The sequence below is a fragment of the Gorilla gorilla genome, chromosome 9, assembly GCF_029281585.2.
Source record: "Gorilla gorilla gorilla isolate KB3781 chromosome 9, NHGRI_mGorGor1-v2.1_pri, whole genome shotgun sequence".
Taxonomy (NCBI): Eukaryota; Metazoa; Chordata; class Mammalia; order Primates; family Hominidae; genus Gorilla; species Gorilla gorilla.
Window position 1 is genome coordinate 89,989,821 of NC_073233.2, and position 12,316 is coordinate 90,002,136.

Sequence of the window (12,316 nt, forward strand, 5' to 3'; positions counted from 1 at the left end):
TTTTTTTGTGAGGGAAACTGAATTATCTTTTACCAGCAAACTGTGTTTAATATCACAGAAGATAAATCTTAGGCTTAAAAATAGGAGGCAGGCTGCATAGATGCACCCAACCGTGTGGATAATTACAACAGAGAGTTATACCTGTTAACCTGGTAGCTTGGACCAATGCTTCACAGAAAGTTAAAAGAAGCACAGTTTCTGCTTGGAAGTTTGTTCTCTGGGTCAAGTGGTATTTGATTATTAGGTCTCACTAGCTGTTGAATAGCATTACAGAAGCCACTATTTAGTGATGTGGTGTTAAATTTATTCTTCCAGTATCGTTATATGGCTATGCACAAGTTATGTATCACCTTTGAGATTCGATGAAGTGATGAGTGAGCTGATGCCTGGAGAACTGGGAAGTAATCATCCAGGCAGAGAATGAGGGTGTGGTTGGCCTAGAGAAAAACTTTAACTTTCTCAAGAGAAGAAAGCATATGCTCTTTTGGAAGGAATGAAAGCATGTATATTTGTTTCAATGTACTTGAGGGTATGACAAGAGAGAAGCTAGGGCTCATCTGCCAAATGCAGATAGTAGCAGCGCTAGTAGATCTGAATCGTGGCATATAGTCTTGTGCTAGTGCTTATTAGGCACTGAAGACTTTTATATCCAGACACTTAAAAAATCTTTGAAGTCATACTTCTTAAGTGCTCTGAAAATAGGAGCATAAGAAAACCCAGGTGGTAAAACACTTAGTCACAGATATTATTTTGGATTCTTCCCCCATTCTAAAATCCCAGAGAAATCGAGAGGCTTATTTGATGCCTGAAAATCTGGTGCAGAATTGATCAAAATACTATTTAAAAGGTTTTCTTTAATTCCAATAGTATCTGTTTACTGTTCTGAGCCAAACTGAGCCTAGATATCTTTGGATATCTTTCAGAGACTCCCAAGTTCTCCATAGTCCATCCATCTGAATTCCTGTGGGAAAACGGCACTGATAGACAACTGCAGCTATCTTTCTAACACCTCTCCTCTTCCCCCTTAAAGTGGGAGCCTTTTTACTCCTCAGACCACCTAGGCCTTCATATTTCTGAGCCTCAGAGCTCCTTCTCTGACACTTCTACTCTTTTTGAAAGAAGATATTATGATCTAATCCACAAGACCCAACGCTTTAATTGCCCTCAAAGGTGGAAAGTAAGGGGACAGAGAAAAAAATGTAGCTTAATTTATCTTATGTTTCTAAAGCAGGAAAAACAAAGCACAGGATAGAATTGGAGATCATTATGTTAAGCGAAATAGGCCAGGCATAGAAAGACAAACATCACATGCTCTCACTTATTTATGGGATTTATAAACAAAAACAATTGAACTCCTGGAGATAGAGAGTAGAAGGATGGTTACCATAGGCTGGGAAGGGGAGTGGAGAGTTGCGGGGGAGGGGGAAATGTCTAATGGGTACAAAAAACAGAAATAATGAATGAGATCTAGTATTTGATAGCACAACAGGGTAACTATAATCAATAATAAATTAATTGTACATTTCTAAATAACTAAAAGAGTACAAGTTAACATCTATTTTTAAAGTACTAGAAAACTATCAGATAATTGCCATCTCTAGCCGCCTCATCCCTAATATTCATTCAAATACCAGCTCTTGCAAAATCCACTCCCTCAGTGTGTTCCACCTTGTCCCACCTCCTTCCAGCTTCCTTGCCAACACCCAAGGCCAGGTGGTCATCTGCCCTCAGGTGAATAACTTCCACAGCCTGGCAAATGATCTCCTCCTCCACTGCTGCTCTTCTGGGATCCTGTCTCCATATCACAATGAAAGCTATTTTTCCACTGCACATGTTCACCCCACTGCTAAAAATCATCTGCCCCTTATCCTTCAGATGAAGTCCAATTGCCTTTTCTTGATGCAAGTCTACAATTCTCCCCCTGGCTTCTCTCCTGTCATTCCCTCAAGTACATTCAAACAAATATACATGCTTTCATTCCTTCCAAAAGAGCATATGCTTTCTTCTCTTGAGAAAGTTAAAGTTGTTCTCTAGGCCAACCACACCCTCATTCTCTGCCTGGATAATTACTTCCCAGTTCTCCAGGCATCAGCTCACTCATCACTTCATCGAAGAGAATTCTTCTGGAATGGTCAGTGGGATGTGTGTCATGCCAGTCGTTCTGTAATGCTACATATTCTTTTCACACTTCATAATTATTTGTTTGTTGCCAATCTTCATTAGAGTGTAAATGTTATAAAGAAAGGGACCATTCTGTCTTGTTTGCTTAGTCTAGTCCCTAATGTCATGAGTGTTGAATGAATATCCATTAGATGAATGCATGAAGGAACAAGTAGTGGAATGCCTGATAGCCTAATTATGACCTTGCAGGTGTTATGAGCAATATTCAAATTTAAATCTATTTTAACTTGCTTATTTCTTTCAATTGTGCTCAATTTCTGAGCTAAACTACCCCATAAAGGCTTCAATTTTCAGTCAGGAAAAAACAAAACACACTTACATATGTTCCATAGTATTTTTAAATTTATTTTGAATTAATTGTGGAGTAAATATTTCTTCAACCAGTGACCCTATTTGACCCTATGACTCTCTGTGTCAAAAAAATTGAATATAAAACTGGAGACCTATAAGCAGCCTGTTTGTATGGAAATAATGCCATTGATCAGACAATGCAAACAGGGGAAAAAATCTGGAATAAGTTTGTTATTAGCAACCTGAGAAACCAAATTCAAAAAAGTGACTTACGATTATGGAGTTAATACAGTGCCCAAGCGTGTTGTTGTTGTTGAGACGTAGATTCTCTCTTGTCATCAGGCAGGAGTCAATGGCGCGGTCTCAGCTCACTGCAACCTCTGCCTCCCAGGTACAAGCGATTCTCCTGCCTCAGCCTCCCGAATAGCTGGGATTACAGGTATCTGCCACCACGCCTGGTTAACTGCAAGACTTTTGATCCAGCAATCCTTCTCCTTGAGACGTAACCTAAAGTAATTATTCAGTTGTGAAAAATAAAGCAGTATTTCCTGTTCATTGCAACATTAGCTATAAGTATAAGGGAAATATTTTATCAATTTAATTTTCTACGATGATTGTGCAGGACTTTTAATATGAATTGACTGATTTAGCAAGAACTTCAAGTGAATTAAAATTATGAAATTAAATCAATAAATTATAACAAAGTAAGCAGTAAGAGTGCTTCCCAAAATGTCATCTGCAGACCTCTTATTTCAGAAGCACTTTGTTAAATTGTAATAAAATAAGCATTAAAATAAGAATGCCTCACAGAATGTCATCTGCAGACCTCCTATTTCAGAAGTACCTGTTTCTTAAATATGCAAATTCTTGGATCCTAATCCACAACTATTGAAACAGAATCTCTAGAGGTGGAAATTTAGAAATATGCTTTTCTAAATGTGTAACACATTATCCTTAATATTTAATTTTATGAAAAAATAAAACAACTATTTTAGAATAATGTGAACACAAATACCATACAAAACACATCAAATGAAATAAAGACTTTTGGCTCTAGTCTTCACAAATGTATGAATGGAATTAACAATCTTTATATTTTTAATCTAATCTGTAGCAAGCCTAGACCAAAATATCCTGAAATTGAGAATCAGAAAATATGGGTCCTACTCAACACTTAATCACTTACATTTAAAGTGTTTACTTAATCTCTGAGACCCAGGAGCCACAGGTGCAAAATAGAGGAAATAAACTCACCTCACCTGTCATGATATGATGTATAAGAAATTCATAGGTTGTGATAGGACGGAGGAACCACAGGCTCTCAGGTCAGATAGACCTGTGCTTGGGTACTAGTTCTGTCATTTAATAGCTATGTGATTTTGGGTAAATAACTACATATTTTCTCACTCTGTTTATTCATCTATAAGATAGATTCAATAATATCTACTTTACAAACCTATATGAATAATTATATGAGACAATGTGAGTAAAGCTACTTGTTGGATGCTAGTTATCATCTCTCTGAAAACAAAAGGAACTTTATCCTCAGCCTTGCCACTACCTAGGTTAGATTCAAACATAAAAACAAAAGGTTCAGATTTATTTTACACTAATGATCCTAGGCTTCCCAATTATATAATATTAGACATTCATTTTGATTACCTATCTCCCAAATTTTAAAGCCTGTAAAGGAGAAAATGATCAGCCCAGCACAGCGGCTCACGCCTATAATCTCAGCACTTTGGGAGGCCAAGGCGGGCAGATCACGAGGTCAGGAGTTTGAGACCGGCCTGACCAACATGGTGAAACCACGTCTCTACTAAAAATACAAAAAATTAGTTGGACGTGGTGGCAAGTGCCTGTAAGCCCAGCTACTCAGGAGGCTGAGGCAGAAGAATTGTTGTTTGGACCCGGGAGGCGGGAGCTGCAGTAAGCTGAGATCGCGCCATTGCACTCCAGCCTGGGCGACAAGAACAAAACTGTGTCTCAAAAAGAAAACAGAAAAAGAAGAAAATGATCTTTATTTTTTCCCTTGATGTTCACTTATTTTCAAATTCTTTCTATAGTGACTTTCCCTTTGAAAAGCCTGCATCATGACTTTCTTTAAAAAAATTTGTCATGAACAAAATATGTCTTTCATAGGATATTCTTAAGCTAAATTTATTTTAACTACTCTACCTGGCAGGAAGTTGTGCTCTAATTTGTAAATAAGATGACAAAGAGCAAGGGCATAGCACCTGTGGGCATGCCTTCCAAATAATAATTGTGAATCCTAACTGATCAAAAGCAAAGCAACAGAGAGTATGGCCATAATATCACCTACCTACACTTTCCTTCCTTCATGCAAAAACTCTTGGTTTGTCCACTGTTCAAGCGGAACATGACTAAAACCCTGTCACACAGTTAATAAGACATTCATTGCAGAACTCTTCAGCAGACTGCTTCTCATTCCCACTGTTTTTTTATTTTATTTTATTTTATTTTATTTTATTTTATTTTATTTTATTTTATTTTATTTTTGAGGTGGAGTCTCACTCTGTCGCCCAGTCTGGAGTGCAGTGGTGTGATCTCAGCTCACTGCAAGCTCCACCTCCCAGGTTCACACCATTCTCCTGCCCCAGCCTCCCAAGTAGCTGGGACTACAGGGGCCCACCACCACTCCTGGCTAATTTTTTGTATTTTTTAGTACAGACGGGGTTTCACCATGTTACCCAGGATGGTCTCGATCTCCTGACCTCGTGATCTGCCCACCTCAGCCTCCCAAAGTGGTGGGATTACAGGCGTGAGCCACCGTGCCCAGCCCATACCCACTGTTTTTAAACAAACCATATAAGAAAAGGCTTTACATCCTCAAGGTGATTCCCCAAGAGGCTACAAAGAGAAGGACCACCTTTTGTTCAAATGGACTTTGAAATGTCACCTAGAAACTGAAAATGTTCAGAGAGGGAACAAAATCTACCCAAGATCAAACAAATCTTTTCAAAAGACTTGCAGCTCATATGTTTCATTCCTTTAATGTGTCGATTTAACAAATACTTTTCAGTGTCCATATGTCTACATTGAGCAAGACAGAGTCCCTCTTGTAAAACTTATACCCTAGAGAATTCTTTTTTGTCCACTGATCTCTACTTTGAAAAAAATATATAGGATGTCATCACAGAGAGTAAAATGAACAGGTAGGATAATATCTCAGAATGGCTGATCAGGAAAAGTTTGTTGGAAAAAAACTCTGCTTGAGCTGAAACCCAAATTTTGAGGAAAGAAAAATAGCTATGTAAGGATCTAAAGAAAAAAACATCCCGAGCAGCAGGGAACACAACTGCAAAGGTTCTGAGGCAGGAATAGAATGGAGACTAATGTGAAGGGGGAGTGGGGTAACAGAGATCACAAAAATATCACTGCTTCAAAAGAATATAAGCCTTCATTCATTGCTGGTGGAAATGCAAAATAATGCAGCCACTTTGGAACACAGTTTGCCACTTTCTTCAAAAACTAAACAGACTCTTACCATATGATTCATCAATCATACTGCTTGATGCTTACCCAAAAGACATAAAAAGTATGTCTACACAAAAACTTGCTCATGGATGTGTATATCAACTTAATTCATAACTGCCAAACTCAGAAGCATCAGGAGGTCTTTCAGTAGGTGAATGGATAAATAAACTGGTGTGGGTGAAATATTATTCATCACTAAAAAAGAAATAAGCTATCAAGCCATGACAAGACATGAAGAAAATTTAAGTGCATATATTATTAAGTGAAAGGAGCCAATATGAAAAGGCTGCATGTCATATAATTCCCACTATATGACATCCCAGAAAATGCAAAACTATGGAGACAATAGAAAGGTCAGCTGTTGCCAAAGGTTGGAGGAGAGGGAGGAATGAATAGGCAGAGCATAGAGGATTTTGAGGGCAATGAAATCATTCTGTATGACACTACAGTGGTGGATACATGTCATTTATACATTTGTTAAAACCCATAGAATGTGCAGCACCAAGACTGAACTTTAATGTAAGCTGATGTGTCAATGTAGGTTCATCAGTTGTAACCAATGTACCACTCTGGTGCAGGATGTTGGTGGTAGGAGGACTGTGTCTATGTGGTAGAAGTTTGAGGGGCATGTGTGTCAGGAGATACATAAGAATTAATTGCACTTTTCACTTAACTTTCCTTTGAATCTAAAAATGCTCTAAAAATAAAGGCTATTAAAAGGGGAAATATTTAAGAGCACCCGGTTGATAATGCTAGTGTTGTCATCCCCACCTAGGGCGATATGAGCTGCCTAAATCACACAGTTGGGAAGCGTTTAGCTGGAATTAGAGCTAAAGGCCTTTGACTTCTGAACCACTTCTGTTTCTAAAAAGAAAACCATCTATGCCAGAAAATTAATGGTATTTTCTAGTTAGAGGAAGATTCTCATTCCCTACTGAACTATTCAAGAGGTCATGAGTGGTAATAGATTAATAACTTAACATTCTTGTTGTCACAGAACATGGAAAATCTGGAAGCCAGAGTTAATTTTAAAAAGAGGGAAGACAATGGGATTATTGCAGAGATTTAAAATCCTATCTCATTTTGTTTTCATATAAAAAAGGAGAGCTATATTTCCCATCCTGCTTTGTAGTTTAGTGGGACCATGTGACTAACAGCATGAAATAAGGAAGTCAGACATGCTACTTACAGATCGTGGTGCTTAAAACTTATTTTGTAAAATATCAGGCTCTTTCTCTTCTTTTGACTATTGCAAAATGGATTTATCTCTGAGATATTTTAAACACTAAGTTAACATCTGCCTTAATTTTGCAGATAAGATCACTAGCTGTCATTATATATAATCAGTATTTAATCCTGTGGAAATCTCTGAAGCCCTAGTAGATTAGCAAAGCCAATATATGGAAGATACCTGGACCTCTAAATCACAGTGAGAAAATCCACCCACTAAATCCCTCATCAGACTATGATATGAATGAATATTAAAACTTAATGGCCAGCTGGGCGCCGTAGCTCACACCTGTAATCCCAGCACTTTGGGAGGCAGAGGCGGGTGGATCACGAGGTCAGGAGATCGACACCAGCCTAGCTAACACGGTGAAACCCCATCTCTACTAAAAATACAAAAAATTAGCCGAGTGTGGTGGTGGGCACCTGTAGTCCCAGCTACTTGGGAGGCTGAGGCAGGAGAATGGCATGAACCCGGGAGGCAGAGCTTGCAGTGAGCCGAGATCAGGCCACTGCACTCCAGACTGGGTGACAGAGCGAGACTCCATCTCAAAAAAAAAAAAAAAAAAACTTAATAAGGTAAACCGTGGAGATCTTGGGTTTTGTTAGAGCATTAGAGCAGTTAGCTTATCACAAAAGGATGTTGGTTTACTGTATATCTTGCTGACTGCAAATTAAAAGATGCCGATTTGGGTTTTCTGCTGGATGGTCAACCGTGTATTTATTTTTCATTTGAATTATTAGGCTAGCTAAGGTGACACATAGATTTCTTTAAATGGATTATATAATTCAGTGCTTACTACTGAGCTTTCACATAAATATGCAAGACATGTATTCACCGTCCTTGCTTTGCTATAAAGAAATACCTAAGACTTGGTAATTTATTTAAAAAAAAAAAAAGGTTTAATCGGCTCACAGTTCTGCAGCCTGTACAGGAAGCACAGCACCAGAATCTGCTCTGGGGAGGCCTCAGAAAGCTTCCAATGACGGTGGAAGGCAAAGAGGGAGCAGGTGTCTCACATGGCAGGAGCAGGAGGAAGAAAGATTGGAGTGGGGAGGTGTCACACACTTAAATAACCAGATCTTACTAGTAGTACCCACTCACTACTGCAAGTACAGCACCATGCGATGAGAGATTCGCCCCCACGACCAAAACACCTCCTTTCTGGCCCCACCTCCAACACTGGGGATTACATTTCAATATGAGATTTCAGCAGGGACATCCAAATATATCAACTTAACATTGAACTAAATAGAACTCATTGAATTAAATATGTGAGAAATTTGCCCAAGCTCTTGAGGGCCAGAAAGCTTCCAATGATAGTGGAAGGCAAAGAGGGAGCAGGTGTCTCGCATGGCAGGAGCAGGAGGAAGAAAGATTGGAAGAGGGAGGTGTCACACACTTAAAGAACCAGATCTTGCTAGTAGTACCCACTCACTACTGCAAGTACAGCACCATGCGATGAGAGATTCGCCCCCACGACCAAAACACCTCCTTTCTGGCCCCACCTTCAACACTAGGGATTACATTTCAACATGAGATTTCGGTGGGGACATCCAAATATATCAACTTAACATTGAACTAAATAGAACTCATTGAATTAAATGTGTGAGAAATTCGCCCAAGCTCTTGAGGGCCATGTGGAAAGTGAAAGCACAGACGTAGGATTTAGTTTCAACATTGCCCTCTTTGACTTTGTATGAATTAGTAACTTCACAGGGTGGAACTGTACTAATGCAGCAATGAGACTTGTAGCTCTAAAACAAACATATGATGGAAATCCAAGCATCCTTTATTCTGCTCTAAAAACCTTCATTTCCTTCAGTTTGCCAATACTTCTAAAAATACTTTGCATTCAAATTTTAAACCACTCTAAGTAACTATTATTTCCGTCTTGTGTCTGAGCCAAATCATATGCCAGAGACATCAGTTTGCCTCTTTGGGTCACGGTTACTTCATTATCATAGTAAATGCAGAAGCCTCTTTCTCTCACTAGCTTCTCCTGAGATTTATTACAGGAGGTATTTTTTAGAATAAGTCCCTTAACATCTGCCTAAACTTAGTAGATGTGATCATTAGCAGTCATTATATCTAATCAACATCTCATCCTCATTAAAATAATACATTAATAGGATAAAATGGAAGTAAAAACATAAAAATGTGGAATATTCATTTGCCTTGAATAAACATTCAGCAGCAGAAAATTTGCGGACTTTTAAAACCTGACTCTAAAAAAATACATACCCTGTGAGTTTTAAGCCCTGCCCTGAGTTTTTCATTAGTAGCCTTTACCTTCCACGACAAATGGGTGCATTGAGTCCCAACTAAAACACAATCACACAGTATGCATCCAGCTATTCATGTGTGGAATTAAATTGCATTAAACTGTTTGTTCTAGGTCAAGCAAATTAATATTCTGTGATATAATTATTATTAATTAATGGATAAAATTAATTAATGAATAAAAATTAATTAATGGATAAAATTAATTATTTCAGCCTTAAAAGAACTGCTTATACTTTACTCCTAGTGACTTCTATACGGGGAAATTAGCTAATTTATTGCTGTTCAGTCAATATTTTCAAGAGTACAATTCACCCCAGTTCCTAGGATCTACGTATTGCTTGGTTTGTGTAATGCTTTGTTATACGTAGATAACAACTCCCAATATCTCAACAACTTGAATATCCTGAAATTTTCAGTTGACACTGAGATTGTCTTACTGATGTTTATGACATTTCTTCATCAATGCCGTAGGTGGAAATGAACATATTACATAAATACTTGCAGAAATCATCACTTTGCCCCATTTCTTCCCAATATTATGTAACATCTGACTTGTAAGCTTAAAAAACGTATATCTCACCCTCATCACCCTGCATGTGGGTGTCCCTTTTCCCCATTCTTCTTTCTCAGAATCTTTCTTCAAGTTCCTTCTACACAGCCCCCATTCTACTTACATTTTATTTTACAAACTATATTTATTTTCTCACGTCTTCTATAAATGCCTCTGCCTTGCATCTTTTAAAGGAGGACGCTATCATACATGGTATTTTTCCAGTTATAGAAAGGTTAAGAAAAGATCAGACTTCTATGAGGTTGTAAAATGCAGACTCCTCTGCCCAAGTTCCACTAAAAGTTATGTGTTAACTACAAGGGAAGTGGTCTTAATTTTGGCCATATACAATTTAAAAGTACTTTATTCACCTACACTTTCACATAACTGAAACTTTCATTTAAATTTAATGATTTTAGTGCCATTAAATCATTGTTTTAAACATTCAGTGGAAAATGTTTCTGAAATGAATTTCAAAAATCCTGATATTACTATGCAGGGATGTGGGATACAGTAAGAATCAAACACATTGACACTTATGACCACAAATTAATACCCAATCTCCTAAACATGCTAAGCATCAATCTTTTCATCAATTAAATAAAGAAATTGGAGTAAAATGCTCTTTAGAGCCTCTTAAGATTTAAAATTAGCAAATGCTGACCATGAGTTTACCTTTCATCAATGTCACAGACACATTATAAAGACATATTTTTGGAACCGTACTTGCTGCATCTCCCTGGTTGTAACACTGGGTGGATGGAAGAAGAATCTGGTCCCCCGGCCATAAGTAAACAAGCCTTTCGGAATTATGTTGAAGGTAAGAACAGATAAACTGTGAATTTAGGAAATTAATGTGTGAATTTTAGGGTCTTTGTCACCCAGTTGGAACTTGTTTTGAAATAGTTATTTGGTAACGAGGCAGAGCCCATTAGCTTTTGCCTCTTAAAAGTCACCCCCAAACTTAGTGGCTAAAACAACAATAAATTCTTATTTTTCACAAGTCTGGGAATTCGCTGAAAGGTTATTCTGATCTGGACTAGTTCATTTGGTGCTGTTTGGTCCTGCATAACTTCATTCACAAGTCTGGGACCTCAGCCAGTAAAGTCTGTTTGACTGGTATAGCTGAGGTTACTTTCTCACACAGCCTCTTCTCTAGCTTAAGTTTCCCTACATGAAGATGGGATGGTTATAAGAAAGATAAGACTAATGCATAAAACACTTCTTAGACCTCTGGTTGTTTCACATTTGCTTCTGATCCATTGCACCAGATCAGGCCATGTGAACAGCACCGGATTCAAGGAGTGGAGAAAGTGATTTGATCTAATTTTTTATGTGTATAAATTTATGGGACCCAGTGTAATTTTGTTACATGCGTAGATTATGTAGCGGTAAAGTCAAGGCTATTAGAGTATCCATTACCCTGATTAAGTATGTTGTACTCATTAAGTAATTTCTCATGACCCATCCCCTTCCTACCCCCTCAACCACCTGAGTCTTCATCGCCTATCATTCCATACTCTGTGTCTATATGTACACATTATTCAGCTCCCACATTAAGTTAGAACATGCAATATTTATCTTTGCATCTGACATGTTTAAATAATGGTCAATGTTGCAGATAATGGTCCATGTTACATTAAGATAAGGGTCATTGTTCCACCCATGTTGCAGCAAAAGACATGATTTCATTCATTTTATGACTGAATGGTATTTCATTTTGCATATATAATACATTTTCTTTACATAATCATCCATAAATGTACACAAAGATAATCCATATCTTTGCAATTGTGGACAGTGCTGCAATGAACATACATGTGCAGGTGTCTTTTTGGTAGAATGATTTATCTTTTTGGATATATACCCAGTACTGGGATTGCTAAGTCAAATGGTAGTTTTGTTGTAAGTTATTTGAGAAATCTCCAAACTGCTTTCCACGGTGGCTGAACTAATGTGCATTCCCAACACATAAGCATTTGCTTTTCTTTGCAGCCTCGCCAGCATCTGTTATTTTTTGACTTTTTAATAATGGCCACTCTGTCTGGGGTAAGATGACATTGCATTGTAGTTTTAATTTGTATTTCTCTGATTATTAGGGATGTTGAACATTTTTTCATATACTTGCCAGCTATTTATATGTCTTCTTATGAGAAACATCTATTCATATCCCATGCCCACTTTTTCCCAAAAAGATATGTAGGCATTAAAAAAACCTAGCTCCAAACATCACCTGGCCAGAATTTGTTCACATTCCTCCCACATGCGAAATGTGCTTTTTC

General features: G+C 37.8%; 1 long non-coding RNA gene across 2 annotated transcripts in view; it reads right to left on the bottom strand.

Annotated features, from left to right (window-relative positions):
* LOC109028768 (uncharacterized) overlaps nt 1–12,316 on the bottom strand; it is a 363,275-nt gene that overhangs the window by 721 nt on the left and 350,238 nt on the right. For both annotated transcript variants that reach the window (XR_010135401.1, XR_002007744.3), the window contains exon 3: nt 2,746–2,979. This is a non-coding gene — a long non-coding RNA (uncharacterized lncRNA). The remainder of the gene's footprint in view (nt 1–2,745; nt 2,980–12,316) is intronic.